The sequence below is a fragment of the Schistocerca serialis genome, chromosome 7 (assembly GCF_023864345.2).
Source record: "Schistocerca serialis cubense isolate TAMUIC-IGC-003099 chromosome 7, iqSchSeri2.2, whole genome shotgun sequence".
NCBI lineage: Eukaryota > Metazoa > Arthropoda > Insecta > Orthoptera > Acrididae > Schistocerca > Schistocerca serialis.
The window spans coordinates 334,235,738-334,261,479 of record NC_064644.1 but is presented as its reverse complement, the minus strand read 5'-3'; the positions used below and the strand labels follow the sequence as shown (position 1 = coordinate 334,261,479).

General features: G+C 45.2%; 1 protein-coding gene and 1 non-coding gene across 2 annotated transcripts in view; both read left to right on the top strand.

Annotated features, from left to right (window-relative positions):
- Positions 1-25,742, top strand: part of LOC126412237 (uncharacterized) — a 493,249-nt gene that overhangs the window by 325,795 nt on the left and 141,712 nt on the right. The gene's annotated exons all lie outside the window — the stretch shown is intronic.
- Trnaa-agc (transfer RNA alanine (anticodon AGC)) lies at positions 296-368 on the top strand. The gene has a single exon. It is a non-coding gene; the product is annotated as a tRNA-Ala (tRNA).

Genomic DNA, 25,742 nt, shown 5'->3' with positions numbered 1-25,742 from the left:
AGTTCTTCAAGCCGGCGTAATTAACATCCGAGTGACTTTCGCACCAACAGCGATAGTCATGCTACTTAGACAACATTTTTAATTACGAGCCAAAGCCAGAGCGAGATCGTCGTTGGATGGCAAATATAAGCTAAGTGATATTATTGTTAATTTTCGTCAGTGACTGCGATTAATTGATGTAGCAATACCTGCCACATTAAAGACTGTTTTAGTTGCGCAATAAAAAGATCATACTTTGAGTGCGCGACGTGTTAATTTTTGAATTAATTAGCTGTTAGTGGAGGTCGACCACTGTGTCCGGATGGCACAATGGTGAGCGCATCTGCCTAGCGAGCAGGAGGCCCGAGCTCGAATCCCGGTCCGGCACAAATTTTCAACTTTCCCAATTGATTTAAACCAGTTTCTACTGACGCACCACTACGTGCGCGCCGTCTGTGCTACCGCGTCAAGGAAAAACGCCCCTCTTACTTCTGACTCGACATTTTATTTAGGAGTGTAAAATAATTTTATATAGTTTCAAGACGAGTGCTTAAACCTGCCCTTGGTAAAACACAACAATTTCACTGTCATTAAACAATTTTTTGGTGAACTTATACCTCTTAGCATAATATGGCCTACGTATTCATCATCACTGTTCTAATTGCAATTTACGCGCAAACAGAATTATGTGTTTCCTGTGGCACAGTTGTCGTCAGACCACCTTTTAAAACTAAGGCACTGGACCCATTCTTTCTTTTTCACTGATTGTATCGTTTCAAGCAGTAAATACAAGTTTCATCCTCTTCATCAGACTACTGCAGGTTATAAGAGAAAGTAAGAACTGGATGGAACATTTGTTTTTTCAGGCGCTTTGAAAGGACTGTTTCGTGAGAGGAGACTGAGAGGATGGAGGAGATACAAGATGATAGGGAAGCGGAAATTACGCGGACCAGAAGAGAATGGCAGAAGCCGGAAAGCATGAACAGCTATCTTGTGAAAACCTGCCTGTGGGCAGAAGATTAATGATGGCATCAGAAATAGGCACATCCAAATTTTTCCTTGCTCTTGCTTTTAAAAATTTCTTACCCGTGTCAGTCCATGCTCTCAGAGAAACAATTGTTTCTGTTTGCTTCATTAGGTTCAAATAGCTATTTTTTAGCAATTTCTATTTTTTCTTTTCCTGTGGTTTGATTTTTTTTAGATCGTGTTTCTAACTGCTGCTGTCTTTAAATTTCCTTGGCTGGGGTATCACTTAGCATGGCAATGCGAAATAGTGCTAGACGTGCCCAGACAGAACTCTGTAAAGGTGCTACATCGCCATGATTGAATTAGTTTCGAAACTGAAGTAGAAACTTTCGGCCGGCCGGTGTGGCCGTGCGGTTAAAGGCGCTTCAGTCTGGAACCGCGTGACCGCTGCGGTCGCAGGTTCGAATCCTGCCTCGGGCAGGGATGTGTGTGATGTCCTTAGGTTAGTTAGGTTTAATTAGTTCTAAGTTCTAGGCGACTGATGACCTCAGAAGTTAAGTCGCATAGTGCTCAGAGCCATTTGAACCATTTAGAAACTTTCATGTTTTCAGATTATACAAACGTACACTTTAAAGTAGAATAAATTCCTGTACTCGAACCTATATTTATCTATTCTTAATTCTAAAACATATACTGCCTAGGAGCTTCGATATTTGAGCAACAAAATTTACTCACGTTACACGAGCGTCGAGGGTCGACGAAACTCGTCTGGCAGTGTCCATCCACCGCTCTGGAGTCCGAAGATGACTCTATGAAAGAGTCGACACCGGTCACTCACTCTAATAAATAAAAAAAATTGCGATCAAGACTGTTTTACATTTTAATTTTAATTAGAACACCGACTTCGGTCCAGACCGCAGTGTCCAACGTGACTACGTTCTCTGCTCTTGCCTTTGCGCAAGAATGTAGAAGTGTGGAAAACACCTCATATTAATGTCCACTAATAGATGTCTGAATAGTGTCGATCAGATCGTGTATGATATGTCTGATAATGCTTGATAAAGAATAAATATAATTTCTGCTCTGTCGTAAAGACATTAATGTTTTCACCTGAGGTACAAATGCATTGTAAAATGGACGCATGACGGAGAGAGAGGAGAATTTCCCGACTCGGGCTGGCAGGTTCGCTCGAGGGCCCTGGCGACTCCATGAATATGCAGCGAGCGCCGCGCCGCGCCGCGCCTTGGTCCAGGCAATGCGTGTCGCGCCGTCCCGTGGAAACCTGCTGCGCTCTTTGTGGCAGCCGCTTTTGTGCTGCGTGTAAATGCAGACTGCGAGTCCGTTCACTCCGCTGCACTGATCTGTAGCACGACATGGGGGTCCGCAGGGAACGGCGACAGCCCCACGGCGCCGGAGAAGCCTACCACTTTGCCGGCGGGCGGAGACGCAGTCGCGCGCTGCCGTCAACCGGACGGTTCCAACATGCTTGCACTTATCGCGAGTTCGTCGCCCAGGACAAACTCCCAAGCGACTGGCAAAAAGCGCAGGTGACTCCTAAGAAAAGTAAAAGAACGGATCCGCATAATTACAGACCAATATCCTTAACGTAGGTTTGCTGCGGAATTCCTGAACACACTCTGAGTTAGAGAACAAAAACTTCACGTGAGACAGGAAAGCTTCTGCCCACAAATCAGCAAGGATTTAGAGAGCGACGGTCGTACGAAACTCTGTTTGCCCTTTTCTTACATGATACCCTGAAAACCTTGGATGGAAGGCAACAGGCACTTTCCATATTCCTAGATTTCCGGTAAGCGTTTGACACGGTACCCCGCCACAGACTGTTGATGAAGGTACGAGCATACAGTTTAGGTTCCGAGGTATCTGACAAGGGAAACTCCCGATCGCATCCCCCTCACATTCAGTGGTAAGATGGTCCAAGGGATAGCCCGTCAGAAAATGGACACTGGTCAAATGGCTCTGAGCACTATGGGACTTAACATCTGAGGTCATCAGTTCCCTAGAACTTAGAACTACTTAAACCTAACTAACCTAAGGACATCACACACATCCATGCCCGAGGCAGGATTCGAACCTTCGACCGTAGCGGTCGCGCGGTTCCAGACTGAAGCGCCTAGAACCGCTCGGCCACACCGGCCGGTAGAAACTGGACCCAGGTCAAACATGAAAACAGGAAGAAGGTGTACTGAGCTGTGAAAACAGAATCAAAATCGAAAAAGTGAACGGTTAACGCTCAAGATGTGAAACACCGAGCCAATCGGAATAGCCACGGCGTCATGGTTGTGTGTTGGACGGCGAAGAGAGAGACCCGTTTTCAAATGTTCCTCGTGCCCTACTTTCTTTTCGACACAACTATGAACCGGCCGTCCATTCATTAACGCGTCCCTTCCCTGTATTCAAATTTGTGTCTGCGTCGTGATGTAATGACCACTGCAACACTGAAGTTAAGAGAGAGACCTCCAAACGTATGCACCTCCTATTTGTTCTACACGATTACCACTTGTTATGACTCTTGCGTTCCGTTTTGGAAGGTTTGACTTTTGCACTCCTTTGTTGCAACGTAGTTCATATCCGTTTATTTGTTGTTTTTGTTTCTGTGAGACGTCTATGCGGCATCTCGCCTGCTCTCACTGTTCATCACCTTTACTTCCGACGGTAATACATTAATACCACATGAGACATATTCTATAACTAATGTGTAGTATGACAACGGCCAAGACTACAGAGGGAGAATAGGCACGCCAATGACCAGGCGGAAATTTCATAATTTTGTGAAAAAAGAGAAAAGAAAATGGGGCAGGAAGGACATTTGAACACGGGTGTCCCGCTTTGCAGTCCAACACCGTGACTACACAACCACGACACCGTCGTTGCTGGAGTTCGCTCGATGTTGCACATCTTGAGCGTGGACTGTTCACTGCTTCTATCTTGCTTCTTTTTTCACAGTTCAGTACACCTTCATGTTTTCATACTTTATCTGTGTTCAGTTTCTGACGAACTATCCTCTGGGTCATTTTACTATTAAATCTGAGTGGGTGCGATGGGGAGTTTTCCTTGTGAGTAGCTCGAAGACTTTTTAAGTACCAGAACACAGTACGTTGTCCTCGACGGATGGCATTCACCGGACACAAGGATACAGTCGAGAGTACCCCAGAGAAGTGTGAGAGGACCGCTATTATTTTCTACATGTATAAACGATCTGGCGGACAGGGTGAACAGCGATTTACGGCTCTTTGCTGATGACCCTGTGAAGTACGGGACACTGTCGTCCTTGAGTGACTGTGGGGGGGATGCAAGATGACAGACAACATTTGTAGTCGGTGTGATGAACGGTAGCTTACTCTAAAGGTAGAAAAATATAAGTTAATGCGGATGACTATGAAAAAAAAGTCATATCACTTAAATATCAAGGCGTAACGTAACAAAGCCACATGAAATGGAATGAGCTCGTCATGCTGGTAGTCGCAAAGGCGATTGCTCGACTTTGTTATACTGCGACAATTTTGGGAGTGAGTAGCTCATCTGTAAAGGAGACGGAGTGTAGAACACTAGTTCGAACCATCCTTCAGTACTGCCCGAGCGTTTGGGATCCCCACCAGGTGGGATTGAAGGAAGACATCGGAACATTTTGTTACCGATGGATCCGATCGTGACGCAAATATTGAGCATATCCTTAGTGAACTTGGATTCCCTGGAGGAAAGATTACTCTCTTTTCGCGAGGCACTACTGCGGAAATTTAGAGAACCGGAATTTGAGGCCGACTGCAGATCTATTCGACAGCCGCCAGCGTGCATTTCGCATAAGAATCACGAAAATAAGATGAGAGAAATTAGGTATCGTAATGAGACTTACAGACAGTCTATTTTTCCCTCTGTCTGTTTGCAAGAAGAACAGGAAATGACTAGTAGTAATACATGGCTCCCTCCGCCATGCACCGTACGGTGGCTTGCGGAAGTGTAATAAATTTCCTACCACAGCAATTGGCCGGTGTAGCCGGGGTGCATAAATAGTAGCGTTAAGCTGGTGATCGTCAGACTGTTCCGAAATGTCGCGTGATTTATTACAAAAATCTCCGCACCGTTTCGTGGAACGAGAATATGCGACAGCCTTAACGCATTAGGGCTGTAAAAGTAGTGGCTACATTTTGTACCGTATGTATTCGATATTCTCAAGTCATACATCCGTTACAAAGTTCTCGTTACTTTCGTTATTGAATGTCATTACGTGTAAAGGTTTTTGCAGTTGTTGTTAATACATGAATATGATTGTCGACATAAATCACATTTTGCTTCATTTCCCAGCTCTTCTCCGAAAAAATCACGTCATTTGCTTCTTTCTTGCTACGTGATAATCGCACTATGTAATTGGTTACCAACGTTCCTGACACCATTACCCATGAGTGCATTTAGATGTCGAATACGGATTTCGTGCGAAGAAAGAAACACGCAAGGAAGGAAGCGCCTCAGGCAGTAATGAAACGATACTTAAGAGAGTGTCATGGCTCAGTTATTGCTCAGTAACGGATACATAAGATACGCGACACCTCTACATAGCTTAGGGACGTTGAAATCGGCCCCTCGTTTCGCACTGTTCGAGAGGACTCAACTTTATTTGCGGACATCCTTTCGTTGTTACAGAAACACTTTACACGGTGTCATAGCCTGTTTTATTTGTAAGATTTATGTTTGGCGAAGAAAGGAAGCAGGTGAGCGCAAATAAAGTAAATGTTGTTTACTGTTGGAATTCCGAGCGAGGACATTCTGGGAAGAGACCGACAACTTCTTACTTCCTCCTACATACGTCTGGCGTTTAACAGCAGTGAGAAAATTACGGAAATTATGCTAACACGGAGGTTTACCGATAGTCATTCTTCCAAGCATTCGTGAATGGTACAGGGAAGATGGTGTTTGGTGTGTGGGGAGCACAACTGGCGGTCATCAGCGCCCGTAAAAAGTCCCAATTTTTACATATTCCAATTTGTTCACAGTCCAAACTAGCCACTGTCACGAATGATGAAGATGATGATAAGATGAGAACAACACAAACACCCAGTCCCCAGGCAGAGAAAATCCCCAACCTGACCGGGAATCGAAACCGGGACCCCGTGATCCAGAGGCAGAAACGGTAGCCACTAGACCACGACCTGCGGACGGGTAGTGTAATGTCGCTTGCGCAGTATAATTGTAGATGTAAGGCGATCGGACAAAAAATAGCTCCCTTCTAGGTAGGTAATCGCGTCAAGTATAATTTAATACCGTGTAATTACGCCCCTGGACTTGATAATCGCGTGTACTCGGTTAGGAAAGTTGTGCAGGTACGTCGCACCGGGTTAAGCCACTTGCTGAGTATTTGATTCCACGAAACTGCCAGGGAGCTGATGTCGGCGTTTCAGCCGCTGTTACAACATGCCCAAAGCCAGGTGATTTTGCAGGCCAATCGAGATGCAGTGGGATCGCGGAATGTTCAGAAAACCAGTGACATATTGTACCACCACGGTGAACTTCGCTTTTGTCGTCTTGGAAAATACGGGTTTCAACAGCATAGGCCTACTCACCAGGAAGATCGTGACTGATCATTCAGAACGTGTAAATAAACGTACTGGTTCATGTTAATGGTCACTTCAGTGAGGAGGCCCAATTTATGATAGAAAAAATTCCCCAGAACATCACAAACCCATCTCCGGCTTGCGCCTGGCCTTGAACACGTTCAGGATGAAATGCTTCATTTGGCCTTCGGTGCACTTGACGACATGCGTTATTTGAATGAAGGCAAAAACGTGATTCGTCAGACCACATTGCACTTCGCCAGTCGGCTACTGTCCTCGTTCGACGATTTATAGTGCATTGAAGACACGCAACTTTATGTGCCTGTGTGAGCAATGGTGTCTTGCGAGGTGACGGGTTTCAAATGTTAACTGCATGCAGTTCCCGTCGCAACGTTCTCTGGCTGAGAGGTTGGGATGGACGTTCATCCACTACCTGCAGCAAGTCACGTCAGGTTTGGAAGCGATTTTGAATCACAAGCCGTGAAACGCGTCTCCGGTCCCTCTTAATGAAGATCTTCGTACAGCCACAATTCCGACGTGGTGTTTCTTGGCCACGTGTGTTACACCTCTGCTTGTAGCCACGCTGAACAGTCCGCCGCGAACCACTAACAAATCTAACAACTTCACACATCATGCGACACACAATTGCCACTTTTTTCCACTCCGTCACGTCCTTACGTTTACCTATATTTGCGTAAAATAACTGCCTGAAAAATAAACGTCTCACTGACCGCTTTTCCTCACGTAGGGGCTGCAGGTGCAGTAGGTGCAAGGTCGAACACGTGACGCGATCGCTGCGCCTTCTGTAAATTCTTAACAATTTATCCGCGCTCGCGCACTGGGGTGACTAGTATTTTTTGGTCTGAGTTTAGAACAAAGAGAAGCCGTACTTCACCTCCGTCAGTATAACTGAGGAAAAAATTACGAGTTGTTGTTGTCGTAGTGGCGGCCAGGGTGGCCGAGCGGTTCTAGGCGATACAGTCAAGAAACCGCGTGAACGCTACGGTCGCAGGTTCGAATCCTGCCTCGGGCATGGGTGTGTGTGATGTCCTTAGGCTATTTAAGTTTAAGTAGTTCTAATTTCTAGGGGACTGATGACATCAGAAGTTAAGTCCCATAGTGCTCAGAGCCCCCATTTGTTGTCGTGGTCTTCAGTCAAGAGACTGGTTTGATGCAGCTCTCCATGCTACTCTATCCTGTGCAAACTACTTAATCTCCAAGTAACTACTGCAACATACATCCTTCTGAATCTGCTTAGTGTATTCATCTCTTTGTCTCCCTCTACGATTTTTACTCTCTTCGGTGCCCTACAGTACTAAATTGATGATCTCTTGATGTCTCAGAACATGTCCTGCCAACCGATCCCTTCTTCTAGTCAAGTTGTGCCACAAATTCTTCTCCTCGATTCTGTTCAGTACTTCCTCATTAGTTACGTGATCTACCCATCAAATCTTCAGCATCCTTCTGTAGCACCACATTTCGAAAGCTATTCTCTTCTTGTCTCAACTATTTATTACCCATGTTTCACTATAAGGCTACAATGCATACAAATACTTTCAGAAAAGACTTCCAGACACTTAAATTTATACTCGATGTTAACAAATTTCTCTTCTTCAGAAACGCTTTCCTTGCCATTGCCAGTCTACATTTTATATCCTCTCTACTTCGACTATCCTCAGTTATTTTTCTCCCCAAACAGCAAAACTCATGTACTACTTCAAGTGTCTCATTTCCTAATCTAATTCCCTTAGCATCACCTAATTTAAATAGACTACATTACGTTATCCTCGTTTTGCTTTTGTTGATGTTCATCTTATATCCTCCTTTCAAGAGACTGTCCATTCCGTTCAACTGCTCTTCGGTCCTGTGCTCTCTCCTATAGAATTACAATGTCATCGGCAAACGACAAAGTTTTTATTTCTTCTCCGTGGATTTTAATTCCTACTCCGAATTTTCTTTTGTTTCCTTTACTGCTTGCTCAATATACCGATTGACTAACATCGATCAGAGGCCACAACCCTGTCTCACTCCCTTCCCAACCACTGCTTCCCTTTCATGCCCCTCGACTCTTAAACTGCCGTCTAAACAATCTTTCGCTCCCTGTGTTTTACCCCTGCCACCATCAGAATGTGAAAGATAGTATTCCTGTCAACATTGTCAAAAACTTTCCCTAAGTCTACAAATGCTAGAAACGTAGGTTTGTCTTTCCTTAATCTATCTTCTAAGACAATTCGTAGGGTCAGTATTGCCCCTCGTGTTCCACTAGTTTTTCCAATCGTCTGTAAAGAATTTGTGTAAGCATTTTGCAGCCGTGACTTATTAAACTGATAGTTCGGTAATTTTCACATCTGTCATCACCTGCTTCTTTGGGATTGGAATTATTATATTCTTATTGAAGTCTGAGAGTATTTCACCTGTCTCATACATCTTGCTCACCAGATGGTAGAGTTTTGTCAGGACTTGCTCTCCCAAAGCTATCAGTGGTTCTAATGGAATGTTGTCTACTTTCGGTGCCTTTTTTCGACTTAGGTCTTTCAGTGCTCTATCAAATTCTGTACGCAGTATCATATCTCCCATTTCATCTTCATCTACGTCCTCTTCCATCTCCTCAATATTGCCCTCAAGCACATCGCCGTTGTATAGACCCACTATATACTCCTTCCACTTTTTGTTTTCCCTTCTTAGGACTGGTTTTCCATCTCAGCTGTTGATATTCATATGAGTGGTTCTCTTTTCTCCAAATGTCTCTTTAATTTTCCTGTAGGTAGTACCTATCTTACACCTAGTGATATATGCCTCTACATCCTTACATTTGTTCTCTAGCAATCCCTGCTTAGCCATTTTGCACTTCCTGTCGATCTCATTTTTGAGACGTTTGTATTCCTTTTTGCCTGCTTCATTTACTGCATTTTTATATTTTATCCTTTCATCAATTAAATTCAGTATCTCTTCTGTTACCCAAGGATTTCTACTAGCCCTCGTCTTTTTACCTATTTGATCCTCTACTGACTTCACTATTTCATCTCTCAATGCCACCCATAAACACATTATATTCTTGACTCGACGAAAATTGTTATAGATGTTTAAAATACGGCTGCGCAACTATAAGAAAATATGTTTTTATATCAAACGTTTCGTTTTACTTGTGTAGAAATCACCAGTGGTGTGTAGTTGCAAAAACGGATTTCAGATACCTTTAATAACTGTAAAGCAACTACGGACACTATGGCCACACAAATGAAGACTTTAAATGTCCTAATTGGGTTACACTTTTTAGTTCTGAGTATAGAAGCTATTATCTGCGAATTTCCGGTATTACGCCATAGATGGGTAATATGAGAAGCCGTTCTATGTCGATACATCCCATATGGTTGTGTGCTATCATGGCTAATCTGTTCCCATAGCAGTTCGCTATTTTGTGAGGCATGGAGGGGAGCCATACCTGAACCGAATCCGCGCGGAAGATTAATGTCCATATGTCTGGAAAACCGGCCAGGAAAAGCGTGCTTTTATGCTGTTTCCCACGCTCGTTTAGGCAAGTACTGGGCTAGTTCCGAACCTCCCTCTCAGAAAATACAATTCGCAAACAATTGAAATATGTTAACACGCAGAGCAAAGTTTACGCGATTCACAGAGGACGCACACGAGTTTCATCTATTACAAGGGCCGATCAAAAAGTTTCTGTCTGAAGATGTTGCTGCAGCGTAAATGCAACGTGGAGCGACTGCGATGTGGGTGTGTAAGCGCCTTGATGTTGGCAAACGATTGTTGGGATATTCGTGTCTTTCCGATGTGCATGCGGTAAATGAGGAGACGTGACTTACGGCGACGTTATTACAAAATGCGTCTAAACAGGACCAAAGTGCTGTTATTCTTTTCTTGGATGCCGAAAGACAAACACCGGTAGACATCCGTCGGAGACTGAAGAATGTGTATGGGAAGCATGTCTATCGAGAACCAATGTTGCGGAATGGTGTTGCTGCTTAATGGTAACGCAAATCCCCTTTGTGCCTCAGAAATTACACCAACTTGAGACACTTGAGCATCCGCTCTTTAGTCCTGATCCCGCCCCATTCGATTATGTCGCCTTCAGTCCCGTAAAAAAATTCGTTGAAGGATCGACGATTCCTGTCGGATGAGGATGTTCAGCAGGCAGTTACGGACACCTTCACGCAGCAGGACACGGCGTTTTACCAAACGGTTGCCTTCAACCTGGTGCGTCTATGAGATGATTGCCTCAGTGCTCACGGCGTTTTTGCATGAATGGCGTACCAGATTCTGGACTGTACGGCCTTCGAACGGAAACTTTTTGATCGCCTCTTATCGTTTCAATGACGACTGCGAAGCAGGATGGAGCTCGGCTACAAAGTTAAATACAAATTAAAATAAATTTGCCAAATCATGGAAAGAACGAACCCCGTTCGACGGATTAAACGCTAGGGAAGAGCCGCGTGGATCATGTTAAGTCTGAGACAGATGAACGCTTATAATTTTGTTTAATGGTGCTTGGTAATTCCAAGGGCATGAAATTTGACGAATACGAATGAAATAAAGTGTTTGTTTCAAATACGAACAAGTGATCCGGGAAAAATGACTTTGCATAAGTAATATGGCTGTTAAGCAGAGCGTAAAAAAAGTACTTCGTGATTAATTACTATGCGTGCCTCACGAGTGCAGCGTGAATAATTGGACGGAAATTATCCGCTACTGGCTAATCAGTCGCGGTAAGCTGAGCCGTATTGGCGATAATCTGTTACCTGGACGCACCTCGAAACGAGAGCATTATACAGCAGTGGATGTGTTACAGTATCTCGCTGATCAGTGTGCGGTCAATTACAGGGTCTTGCATAAAACAGGAGTAGGATGATGCTCCTGCAGTGATTAGCTGAATTAAGCAGCATTACGTTGACGGGTGCGGAGCTGAAATTAAGTGTTTATAAGTTTTACATATTTCGGTTGAGATGAATTGAAACGTTTCTCTATTGACAATTCTCCGAGACGTATGCTAGAATTAGGTCAACTGAATTTCGTGTTTTATTCACATTCTATGGGTAGTTGTCTGTTTTACGATATTTTTTCAGTTCACAAAGAGTATGACAACTGAAAATTTTCTCCTATTAATTTTACTGTTTCAAAGATCCTACTTCTTTCAAACACAAACGAACACAGCGCGCCGGCCGGGGTGGCCGAGCGGTTGTAGGCACTACGGTCTGGAAGCGCGCGACCGCGACGGTCGCAGGTTTGAATCCTGCCGCGGGCATGGGTGTGTGTGATGTCCTTAGGTTAGTTAGGTTTAAGTAGTTCTAAGTTCTAGGGGACTGATGACCTCAGAAGTTAAGTCCCATAGTGCTCAGAGCCATTTGAACCGTTTGAACACAGCGCGTGAGGACTCCAAATTAAGATTGTGCCCGCCCGGTTAGCCGTGCCGTCTAACTTGCTGCTTCCCGAGTGGGAAGGCGTGACGGTCCCCGGCTCGAATCCACTCGGCGGATTAGTGTTGAAGTCTGGTGTGCTGGCCGGCCTGTGGGTGGTTTTTAGGGTGCTTTTCCTTCTACCTCGGCGAATGCTGGCTGGTTCTCCTTATTCTCCCTCAGTTACACTGTGTCGACGATTGCTGCGCACACGCCGTTTCCAAGTACGCGTACCTCATAATTATTCTACCAGGCAAACATTTGGGATTACACTCGTCTGGTATGAGACGTTCCCGGGGGGCCCACTGGGAGTCGAACCGCACAATAACCCTGGGTTCGGTGTGGGGCGGCGGTGGGGTGGGTGGACTGCTGTGGCCTGTTGTGGGTTTGTGTGCCACAGAAATGTGTTGGTTGGCAAAAGGCGTAGAATCTTACATCTGAGCCATTTCGATATCTTCTGGGCCAGAGATGGAGCAAACAAACTGACGAGAAATGTATCTAGGAGTCTGCCACAGTAAAATTTAAAAGTTAACAGATGAGAGCTCCCAGGTGTAGAAGCTAACGCTGACAATTCACGCAAAATGTCGCCTACGACTAGAATCAGTATGTATGCGTTGGTGTGTACTGAGATGACAATTACATACAACGGTCATTTTATTCTGCACTTCAGTGCAAATGTGGACTGTTGTGCCAAGAACGCAGATTTCGCTTCGCAACTCTGCGGAGGTTTCGCGTTATGACAGCGACAGCATACTTTAGAGCAGACCACGCTCTAGCGACTTTTAACTCGGCGACAGTATCGGCTGACGTAATCTCTAGCCTAGCTGGCGCCGTCGCCTCGGCCACCACAGGCGTTGAGTATTGTTGCACAGGTTGAGTCAGCAGAAAAGGTACATGCTTTGAGAGGTAGTAGTACTGGTCATTCTGAACAAAAAACTTCAAATAAACATACGACCTTTTCTTAACCGAATCCGATGTACAACTGTTACAGGCGTCAGCCACATGTCCTCCTTCACCAGGTTTCAAATGCGAACACAACCAAAGCGACATTAAGCTACGTAGTGTTTGTCACTACAGACCATTTCAATGCGCACTTAACTTGCGTATGGCGTGGCGACGAATCCTGTAAGTGTGTTCAAGTAAAGGACCGTACGATTGAGCTCACGTCAGCAAAACAGCAGCTGTCTACAAGAGCTGCAAAATGCATTGCAGTTGACGGTGGACTTTTTGATCATCTTTTGTGAGGACATATACGCAGTCATACAAAACACTAGATCAGAATGTGTCATTTACTATCACCTGCATTTTTGCTGTACCCCATTGTCTTCATTAGTTTCCTCGGAAACTTTTACGAACAGGATATATAGTCATATGGCTTTTTTGTTCAGAATCACCAGTATTGTCACATCTGAAAGAATGTAACTTTCCTCATGACTCACTCTGTATACTTTGCTCTCCTTCCCGGTATATACGAAAATCAAGCTTACTACTCACCTACGTATCACCAATACGACAGGGTTCACCGGTCCACAACTCATGCCGACTATTTTACCTGCAGAAGAACCATAAATCACAGAATTTTGACCGTGCACTGTAAATAATTTTCACATTTCATTCGCGTCACCTGCGTATGCACCGTTTACGTGTTCTAAGGCTTTTTACTAATGTGCGTTTTTCGCCCTTGAAACAAGAAACCACCATATTGTTTTTCTAAGATGTCACTTTCATTGCATGGAAATTTGGTTCCATATCTCAATTTCGAAGGCATAAACGCAACGGGCGCTACCTTCCTCTCCTCTCTTTTATGAAAAAGTTGTGGCCTAACTCCTCCATTTTAGTGAGCGTTCCCTGGTCGCGGAGTTCGCTTCTAGCGCGTTCTGCTATTTCGTGATTTGGCGATTTATTTCTATTTGAAGTTTGTGGCCCTATGTCGTTCCTGCCGCCACGCAAGTCAGTTTGCCTAACGGAACAAAGTTGTGTGCGCCATCTGTATGTGAATGCTGCAAACTGTTACTCAGTCTGTTATCTTATTATACCTGTTTTGTAGGCAGAGATTGAGAACCAGCAAGGCACTTGCCAAGATGAGTGGTTATAACCGCTAGGAATCACACTTTGGTTAGCCGGCGCGTCAGACGAAAGGTGTCAATTCGCTGAGCAAATTCGAGTTCAGTCTGGGTCACCTCCCTATGTCGTAGGGCAGCGCGCTGCGCGTGAGCCTATACAAGCAGGCTGTATCCTAGCTTATTAAGATGCTGTGAAACGTTGTCGTCTTCGATATTCCGTAGCGTCTGGTGAAGTCCCAGTTGCGGAAGCGGCCAGAGGCCATGCATGCACTGTTAGCGTCATGGCGTGCGCGAGGCGAACCACGAGGCGTTTTGCTCCGTATACTTACCCTGAAACGTATGTTTGCATACCAATTGAAGGCATGAAGCTTGTAATTGAGTCCGCGATCAAATTATGGCACTTTATTTTTATATTTCCATTTTAATCACGTAAGTTGTGTAATTCATAATTACCAGTTTCGGCCATTGCTATCTTCAGATCTGTTTCCGACAGAAAAACAGTGGTGTGACAAGTCCATCGAGCTGACGGTAAATCCACAACGGGCATAGTCATACATATGAACAACAAATAAAAATGTTAACATGATTAAAAGTCATACATACCAGCCAAATATACAATAAAAGTATTGTGGTAAAAGTATCAACGTCAGTACCTTTATAATACTGGTGATGGCCTGGTTTCATCCTGTTCGTATACAAATAACCGAGGCAAGTAGAGAGCAGTAATGCTAATTTGACATTAATAATCTCTATACTAAATTCAGCATTTAAAATTTCCGCCTCCGGTGGCTGAGTGGTCAGCGCGACAGAATGTCAATCCTAAGGGCCCGGCTTCGATTCCCGGCTGGGTCGGAGATTTTCTCCGCTCAGAGACTGGGTGTTGTGTTGTCCTAATCATCATCATCATCATCATCATCATTTCATCCCCATCGACACGCAAGTCGCCGAAGTGGCGTCAAATCGAAAGACTTGAACCCGGCGAACGGTCTACCCGACGGGAGGCCCTAGTCACACGACATTTACATTTTTATAAGTTAAAATGCAGTAGGTACCGTCTTTAATTAAAATTCTTTCATATGGAAAAAGTAAGCGTCTGAGAATAAAAAATTAATTGACATAAGTACGGATTGTATTTCCACATTTATTGTCAGAGGCTCATTTTGCCATATGAAATAATTTTAATTAATGGCTGCGCATATTACATTGCAGCTATTGGATTTACGATACTGGTTACTCATGTACCCTAGCATTACTGCCCTCTACTGGCCTCAGTTGTTTGTGCAAGTACGGGTCGCCACCAGGCCATTAGCAGCGCTCACTATATATCTAGGAATATTTATAATTACGTTGACACTAGTATCCGAATATTGTTGTAGTATATATGGCTGGTACGGCCTTGCCGCAGTGCATACACCGGTTCCCGTGAGATCACCGAAGTTAAGCACTGTCGGGTGTGGCCGGCGCTTGGATGGGTGACCATCCAGCCGCCATGCGCTGTTGCCATTTTTCGGGGTGCACTCAGCCTCGTGATTCCAATTGAGGAGCTACTCGACCGAATAGTAGCGGCTCCGGTCAAAGAAAACCATCATAACGACCGGGAGAGCTGTGTGCTGACCACACGCCCCTCCTATCCGCATCCTCACCTGAAGATGACACGGCGGTCGGATGGTCCCGATGGGCCACTTGTGGCCTGAAGACGTAGTGCTATATATATGGCTGGCGTGCACTCTAATATTTGTGTTTGTTATTCTTATGTTACTGGGGTTTTTGTAGATTTAGCTCCAGGTAATTGAACATATTTTGTCACACCGCTGTTTGACTATTTCTAACAGATTTGAAAATGGTAGTGTCTGAAACCGGTAATCATGAATTGCACAACTTACATGGCGGACCTTCCAAATGATGTCTGTTGGCGTACCTGGATAATATCTATGCATACAGTGTCACGCTAAATTAGGGCCGTCAACCTCGCTACAACCCGCGAGAAAGGGTCAAAATAGTCACTTCTTCTGTACCACTACTCAATGCCCTGAATACAACTGACTGCATTAAAGAAAAATACTCCCAAATCTGATCTCTGGAGTGGACAACGAACAACGTAGTCAGTCACTTCACCATTAACCTCTGTAAACAACACAGGATCACAGTTTGAAGTGAAAGGGGACAAGGACATACGTAACAGCTGCACATTTCAAATTTCTGTTCGAGCGAAACGCAATTTGTTGTCTTCTAGTTCCCCTTTCGAGTGGTCCTATCTTTCTTAAAATTTCTTGAACTTTGATTCTGGCGGGAGTCGGACAAGACTTCAGCAAATGCCAGAAAGACTTCTTAGAATAAAATTCTGCCTGCGAAGTGAAAGCCGAAATGCCGAACACTGCCTGGATTTATTATCCGCAGAATAATTACACTACACTTTACAGTCTGGTAGCTTTGTACAGACACTATGCAGAATGTCTTATTGATTGAGATGTACTTCAAAGCCGGGTTGATAATCGCTGGGAAGCCCAAACCACGGAACATCACAAGGAAGGTCTCCAGACTGCGAGGAAATACTGCTGATGATGCAAGCACGTCGAATGGAGACCTTGCTTCAAGGCACGGCACCCCAGGAGTACCTCAGACATAAAAAATACGACCAACCGAAACCAAAATTTCAACTAGTAAACAGTAACTTCATTTTGGTGAATCGTAATTTGAGATGGTTAAGCTTGCCCAGTTATAAAAGCCGATGAGGCTACTAAGACTTCTGCGTAAGGGAACGCACTTCCGAAAGCTTTCCACGCGGAGAGAACTACTTTCGCAATACACCTCCGCACCATCCCAGAGGCCTCCATAATCGCCCCCTGCACTCCACAAAGGGCTGCCCGTCCGACTCCCCAACTTCGTCCGCCCCCAACCGCTCCACTAAATTATTTTGGTCATGCAGGCCTTCCGGACAATCAGCGTCCAAAGCGAAGAAGACATTCGATTGACCAATTCCTGCTAACGCTCATAGTGCTACCATCAATTGCTGCTGCTTGCTGACACTTTCATGAGGAGATGCCAGCCATCCTTTGAAAGCAGCCAAGCCTGGCCAGGTCACTAGCCTTTAGCTGGGTTAAGGAAAGACAGTACACTTACCTACCGGCGGGGGGAACACTCCCCGTCCCCCAGAAGCCGGTAAACTGACACTATTGTTTGCAACAACGACGAGTACTTGCTGACGATCGCGGAAAGGCAATCATACGTTGCGACCGCGCGAAATTGAAATTGTATACCTGTCCGGAAGTCGAATGTAAACTAGTGGATCAAACATCGCAGACATCGGAAAACCACAAAGTGCCTTTGGTTTCTCCTAACACCAACCAATCTCTTGTGTGGCTACAGCGTGCAAATACGTCGGATCAGTAACAACCTTGAGGCTACCGTATAGGCAAACACACGGCTGTATCCTTTCTCCAGGGGTGATACGCTGTAGCATTGTAGGAGAGCCTCTGTGAGTTTGGAACGTATGGAGAGAAAATAGAGGCGAAGTTGGGTTCTGAATGAGTACGTGAGGGATGGAGGTTAGGGAGGAATTCAGGCTCTGCCCGTAGTTTTAATTTCTCTCAAATCTACATTACGAAGCAGTTCGTGCAATCACCGAGTCACGCGGTTGCTGTAGCAGGTTTTCTGTCTAACGGCTTCCAGGGACAGCAAAAATATGATTTTCAGTATTTTATGTAATTATTGACCGGATTTAAATTTCAAAATACTACTCATTAAGAGTTATAATGTTACGTTAAAGGTTTAACACAATAAGAAATGTATTAAAGTTAAAAACTGTTTTTATGTCTTGAGACAGAGCACTTACTGAGTTCCAAAAAATTTTCTATGTAATTTAAAACCGTTTAGACACTTTTTTTCCCAGGGAGACCCCACAAAAATAAAGAAAGGGAAAGGTTTATCGCTTACTACGTTTTCGCGCCGTTCATCTGGTAAATCTTCAGCATCAGATGTGACATTTTAATATGTTACTTCTTTACTACTAACTTCGTTCGCAATGCATTTTGCGCGCAGTGTGCACATATACCACTGAATGTACCTGCAAAATTATATCGTTGTACGAGACAAATTTCAGGAAATACAACGTCACAAACATTTAAACGCATCAAAAACTAGCTTTATCTGAAATCGGAGTGCAAATTACCAAACTACTCTCATCCAAAATCTGATTGTCGAAACCAGGGTGACCTTGGATAATGGGGATGAAATCGTCTTCCAGAACCTTCACGTACTGTTCGGTAGTCACCGTGCCAGCAAGGAATATCGCACCGATTATTCCGTGACTGGACACTGCACATCACACAGTCAAACGTTGAGGGTGAAGAGACTTCTCGATCGCGAAATACGTATTCAGTGTCCCCCAGATGCACAAATTTTGCCTGTTGATGACGCCATCAAAATGAAAGTGGGCTTCGTCGCTAAAGCAAACCATACTAATTCCCCTCATGCCCCGCGGCGAACAGTGCAGTTTGAACGTCCTAACGCAAACCGTTCAGAAGCTGTGATGATTTTATTTAATATGGTTCAATAATTGTCACTCTGCATTAACACATTTGTAAAGTAAACAGAGTTGTGAAGCTGTTTTATCCATGGGAGTAAAATTCTTCAAAAACTCTGGGGCGATGGAGTCATTGAATGACGTATAATCAGCTACAGAGTACACACCATATCGTTTGGCACCTGCCTTACCGACGGCCGTGATTTGAGACTCAAACAGAAGAAGATGAAATTTTTGGCCGTGTCTTGCTCGGTACCAGTGCTGTTTCGGTTCAGCAGCTGGATACTTGTTTGCAGTGGGCAAAAGCCGCGCAGGTGCGAGGGAGGACGATAGCCTCTGCCCACGTGCTGGTCCGCCGCCAGATGGCGAGCGTAGGGGCGGCGTCAGACTGCGTGGTGAACGGAGGGCCCAAGGACTCCGCGTGGCACCTGCGAGGACACCGGCAGACTGACGTCCTTGTCCTTTCCTTGCTTTCGGTGCTCTGTCCCTCCACGCAACTACAGATCACAATCCTCTAACGTAGTCAAATGGCGACCTGTTCCGAAGTTCACGCGACGCTGTAAGTTCCCCCGTAAATGGTTAGCTAAGTCGATTCGAAGATCGGAGCAAGGCAACAACATAGCAGCTTTGATAGAAAGTGAAAATGCCAAAGCTTATGAGCAGCTCCTTTTTCAGCTTGCGGCCCTGTGGGCAGGCTCGCTGGAGATGAGGTAACTGCCGAAAGCAGTCATAGCTTTTGAAGCTGTTGTGATTGTGACTGCAGACGAAGTTGTTCTGCAACCGACCCTTTGATGCAATGCGGTGACTACGCCAGCCAAAGAAATCAATTTCGTGCCAGTCTTCTGACTGAAGACTACAACAACAACAACAATTATATCCAATATGACCTGCGACTGTATTGTGGAGTTTTGATAGAACGCTTTATTTTATTCTGGAACGTAAGTTTCGGATGCGCTCCAGGAAAGTGTGTTAAGGTAATTGTTGTTATGTTCTAATCACTCAGAGATAATTTTATATCATCTGTAAGCTCAGCGGTTATGTTAATGTGACGGTTAACTAAGAGGACGTATTATTTCAAAAATGCACTGATACCCAGGTAGGTCTTTCAACTGGATACAAACTAAGAGAAAGGTAAACTTGCGTATGTGATAAGATTTAACAAGGATAATGGATTTTTGCTACTTTATAATTGAGTGACAGATAGTCATCCATGCCATATAAATATCTAGGTTAACAATGCAGGGGAATGTGAAATGAATCGTTCACATAGATTTAGTTGTGCACAATGACTGTTTTGTTTCGATCCCTCTGTAGGTTACTGAAAAACTATAATTTTCCTACGAAATAAATGTTTCGGAAGACCTCTGTACCAACTTCGTCGAGAATATGCCAAGCACAATACGTTCACCGTACGTAAATAAGAGGAGTTGTTTCGACTGACGGGGGTCACTGAAGACTGAAAAATCAAAGAAGCCGTACGATGGGAAACTAGAAGAATACTTCCTTTTCTTCAAAGACAAAATAAACATTATTGCGTAAGCAACAGCTCTCTCTAATAAATACACACAAACACACACACACACACACACACACACACACACACACACACACACACACACACACACAAACACGTTGACGACGAAACCGTATCAGCAAAGGCTTTAAGAGTGATCTTTTTAAGCCAGGGAACGGCTTTGTATTTCAGATTCGGCTCATCTCTCACGGGAAGAGGTATTGTGCTGCAGCAGTTCTTTTAGAAACAAAAATATGACATCTTTGGGAAACCAACACTGCTCTTACTACACGGACATGTCCGAAAGAACAGACACCATGTCCATATAAGTATATCGTTCTGGCAATACCGGCCATGACCTCCTTCTTCTGTGCAGATGCACACATACTCCCCGAACTCTTACGGGACTTGGTAAGAATGTCTTCCACGAGTAATGAGTGTGCGGACATACAAAGTGAGAATATGGGCCTCGCGGGAGGCGTGCGCTAGATAGTCCCTGCAGTCGCGCTATCGTCTGTGTCCTCGGCGACTCAGATGAATAGAGCGTCTGCCATGTAAGGAGATCTCGGGTTCGAGTCCCGGTCGGGGCACACTTTTCATCTGTCCCCGTTGATATATATGAACGCCCGTCAATTGCTGAAGGTGTTAGTATAATTAACATTTCATTCTAGACAGCTGTAGGTCATCAACGGTGTCTTTTCTTTCGGACATGTCCGAAAGAACAGACACTGTACCCGTATATGACTACAAATGTCGCACTGAGCGGTCGTTTCATGTTATGTTATATTATGTTAGCCGGGGACCTAGAATCGACGGAGAGGCTCCGTACCCGCCGCAGCCGCAGTGATCCGCAACTCCTCGACGATTACCGCAGTCCACTTCACCCCCCCCCCCCCCCCAACGCCCCACCGCCCCACCGCCCCCCGCTACCCCACACCGAACCCAGGGTTATTTTGCGGTTGGGCCCCCGGTGGACCCCCAGGGAACGTCTCACACCAGACGAGTGTAACGCCAATGTTTGCGTTGTAGAGTAATGGTGGTGTACGCGTACGTGGAGAAATTGTTTGCGCAGCAATCGCCGACATAGTGTAGCTGAGGCGAAATAAGGGGAACCAGCCCGCATTTGCCGAGGCAGATGGAAAACCGCCTAAAAACCATCCACAGACTGGCCGGCTCACCGGACCTCGACACAAATCCGGCGGGCGGATTCGTGCCTGGGACCGGCGCTCCTCCCCGCCCGGAAAGCCGTGCGTTAGACCGCACGGCCAACCGGGCGGGCCGTTCCCGCAGAACAGGTCAACGTGAGCAACATGTGCGTTTTGAAAGATGACGTTACGGAGCGTCAAAGGTAACGTACAGCTGCCGGACTTGATACGTCAGAAGGTTAATGGGTTCTGTCTAATTTAGCAGCTACGTCAACCAGGGCACCCCATGACATTACACCAGGTGCTACGCCCGTACGGCGGCGACGAATCTAGCCTGACGTTCGTTCTTCCCATAGCAGAACTACTCATGAAATATCGATATATCTATATTTTTCCAAAGAGAAAACGATGTACGTGGACGGTATTTTCCCAACGATATATCGGTATATCGATACCAGAATGGCAACAGAGTGTACCGTTATTTCTATATGCGCCACTTACATCCAGTTATCAATGTTAACAAAGTGGTTATCGATAAGCGTGAACGTGCATCATTTTCCTTTCAATTCTTCCTCTAAGGGGGATAGGCAGGCTGCTAGCTTCTAGATGTATAGAATGTCTAATAATAAATGAATATGCCTCGGGCATGGATGTGTGTGATGTCCTTAGTAGTTCTAAGTAGTTCTAAGTTCTAGGGGACTGATGACCTCAGAAGTTAAGTCCCATAGTGCTCAGAGCCATTTGAACCAATAAATGAATACTTAAAAACACAGCTCTAAAAACCGTCGGTATATTTTAATGCGCATACTTTTATAAGCCGGCATATCGATATTTTTACGTGGGTATATCGATATCATTTTTCGGTACATAGAGAGCTTGTAATGATGTTTTTTTTTTTTTTAAATCGATATGTCGGATCTCCGACATTTTAAAAATTGCAACAGTCCTACTCGACACACGGATTGTCACTAGTGATAGGTAGATCAGCGACTAGTCTGAAAACAAGACGTGGTGCCACTTTCGCGTCCACTGTCGTCGTCAGAAGCATCGATGTGGACACTCCTGTCGCTATTGCCACGACAAGTGAAGCTGCAACAGGTGTTGCACTGTCCTTGTGGATACTTGTCTTGCAGCGAACTAGCGCACATCCTGACCAAGGTATGTCATGTGACTGCTCGATCCTGCACGGCCCACAATACAAGGGACAGCTACAAATTCTTAATTTTCACATCTAAAAAATAAAGTGAAGTAATTATTTTGTTGTGTTGGTTCAAATGGCTCTGATCACTATGGGACTTAACTGCATTGGTCATCAGTTCTCTAGAACTTAGAACTACTTAAACCTAACTAACCTAAGGACATCACACACATCCATGCCCGAGGCAGGATTCGAACCTTCGACCGTAGCGGTCGCGCGGTTCCAAACTGTAGCGCCTAGAACCACTCGGCCACTCCGGCCGGCTTTGTTGTTTTGTGTTGCATGTTTGCAACACTGGTACTCTCTGAAATCATAACACCACCATCTAGTAGCACGCCACCAGGAGTTCCGAAACAAAATAGCGCAGCCATTGAGAGAAATTGGCGTGCATTCAAATGTGTGTGTCCCGTCGGGCTAGTCGCGCGGAGGCTTCTGACACTTCGCACGGTGTTAAATGTGACTGTCCTAGGACCCTCAGCTGGAGGCCAACATACTGTGTCTGAATTCCAGTCATGGCCGTGACCCTGCTCGGCTGTATTCTTCTCGGACTGTTGTGGACACAGGCTCTTTGCAGAAAAGGTCATTTCACTTTCGAAGACCAAATAGTGAGACCAAATAGTGGTAGAACACCTGATTTTGCGGATCGAGTACGACGGTATACTACGGAAAATAATGACAGCAGTAGCAGAGAAATAGCAGAAACTGAGAATGTGAGTCATGTGACGGTGTGGAAAGTGCTACGAGAGCAACTTCATTACCCATACCATCTTCAGAGAGTGCAAGGTGTAATTGAAACAGACTTTCAATCCGGGAAAACATTTTGTACTTTGTTACGGGGGTTGTGTGCTCAAGACCAACACTTTTTTTCTACCATACAACAGTATTCACTGACAAAGCAAAGTTTACGAGGAATGGAGTGCAGAATTTTCATAACTCACAAATCTGGGAAGATGAGATTATTTTTGCAGTTTTGGAAAGAAGATATAAACAACGTTTTACCATTAATATATGGGTTGGTACTCTTGGGCACAGATTAATTGGGAAATTTTTAATGGAGAATTTAAACATCAGCACACGTGGTTCATGCTAGATGAAGCACCACCGCATTTTGTTCTGCAAGCAAAAACAGTTTTAAATTAGCGTTTCCTGAATAAATGGCCGGGCAGCAACATCTCGGGCTTCTCAATATCCTTATCTCAATCCACTGGATTTTTATTTTCGGGGGCATTTAAATGACATAGTGTATTTAAGATCTATTGCCAATGTTGACATTCTACTCCAATGTGTTCAAAAAGGATTTCAGCAGATACATAGCACAGCTGGAATATGGGAGCGATGAAGACAATCCATGAACCGGCGTTTAGAAGCTTGTGAGCTTGTGTTAGAGCTGATGGTAACATTTTGAACATTTCATGTAGCCATCAGAAGAAAACATTCTGAAAATAAATCATACCTATAGAACCAATCAAAAATTTTGAATACAAAAAGACCAAAATGAAACAAACATGTAACAATAAAAAGAGTCTGTAGTTAAAAAAAAAGAAACGACCATGCGTGCATGTGAGCTTTTTTCCTTCTCTTTAAGTCCTCTATACATTCCCTAGAGGTTTCGCGCATGCATTGAAGAGTCAAAGAAACTGGTATACCTGCCTAATATCGTGTAGGGCCCGCGCGAGCACGCAGAAGTGCCGCAGCACGAGTGGCATGTACTCGACTAATGTCTGAAGTAGTGTTTGAGGGAACGGACACCACGAATCCTGCAGGGCTGACCATAAATCCATAAAAGTACGAGGGGTGAAGATCTCTTCTGAACACCACTTTGCAAAGCATCCCAGATATGCTCAATAATGTTCACATCTGAAGTGATTGGTGGCCAGCGATAGTGTTTAAACTCAGAAGAGTGTTCCTGGAGCCACTCTGTAGCAATTCTGGACGTGTGGGGTGTCGCATTGTCCTGCTGGAATCGCACAAGTCCGTCGGAATGCACAATGGACATGATTGGATGCAGGTGATCAGACAGGATGCTTACGTACGTGTCACCTGGAAGAGTCGGATCTAGACGTATCAAGGGTCCCACCGCTCTCCGACTAAACTCGCCCCACACCATTTCAGAGCCTCCACAAGCTTGAACAGTATCGGTGTTACTGGCCGGAGTGGCCGAGCGGTTCCAGGCGCTTCAGTCTGGAACCGCACGGCCGCTACGGTTGCAGGTTCGAATCCTGCCTCGGGGATGAATGTGTGTGATGTCCTTAGGTTAGTTAGGTTTCAGTAATTCTACGTTCTAGGGACTGATAACCTCAGATGTTAAGTCCCATAGTGCTCAGAGCCATTTGAACTATTCGTGTTGCTGACATCCAGAAATCCGCCGCTGCCTAATAAACACAATATGTAACAGACGCCGACTGTAGTTCCGCACTGGGGAAGGGAAGCTTGTGACTCTATCACTAATGTTGTCAGATACTCGAGAGTCTTGGCCGTTTTTTCTTTTGTGGGCACTAGGCACTGGTCTAAGACAAATTTTTCTACCTGACGTTTTGCCTTGCAGTGCTTGGTACTCTTGTACGCAGTCGATAAAGTTGTCCAGCATGTAAAGGGCGCTCTCCTGCACGTACAAATGCTGCGGGAGGGAGATGCCTTTTGCTGGGTGCCAGGTAAGCGGGTATTAATTCGAAGGGTGGATGTAGCAGCCAAGGAGGCGTGTCCATGTATTCATGATATCCATACCCGTAGACGTCCATTCGCTCGATACAATTTGAAACGGAACTCGTCCGACCAGGCAACAAGTTTCCAGTCATCAACAGTGCAATGTCGTTGCCGGCTGGGGTGGCCGAGCGGTTCTAGGCGCTACAGTCTGGAACCGCGCGACATCTACGGTCGCAGGTTCGAATCCTGCCTCGGGCATGGATGTGTGTGATGTCCTTAGTTACTTAGGTTTAAGTAGTTCTAAGTTCTAGGGGACTGATGACCTCAGAAGTTAAGTCCCATAGTGCTCAGAGCCATTTGAACCATTTGCAGTGTCGGTGTTGACGGGCCCACGCGAGGCGTAAAGCTTTGTCTCGTGCGGTCATCAAGGGTACACGAGTGGGCCTTCGGCTGCGAAAGCGCATATCGATGATGTTGCGTTGAATGGTTCGCTCGCTGACACTTGTTGACTGCGGTGCATTGAAATCCGCAGCGGAAGGGTGCACCTCTGTCACGTTGAACGATTCTCTCCAGACGTCGTTGGTCCCGTTCTTGCAGGATCTTTTTCTGGCCGCAGTGATCTCGGAGATTTAATGTTTTACCGGATTCCTCATATTCATGGTACACTCGTGAAATGGTCGTACGGGAAAACGGCCACTTCATCGCTACCTCGGAGGTGCTGTCCCCCGTCGTTCGTGC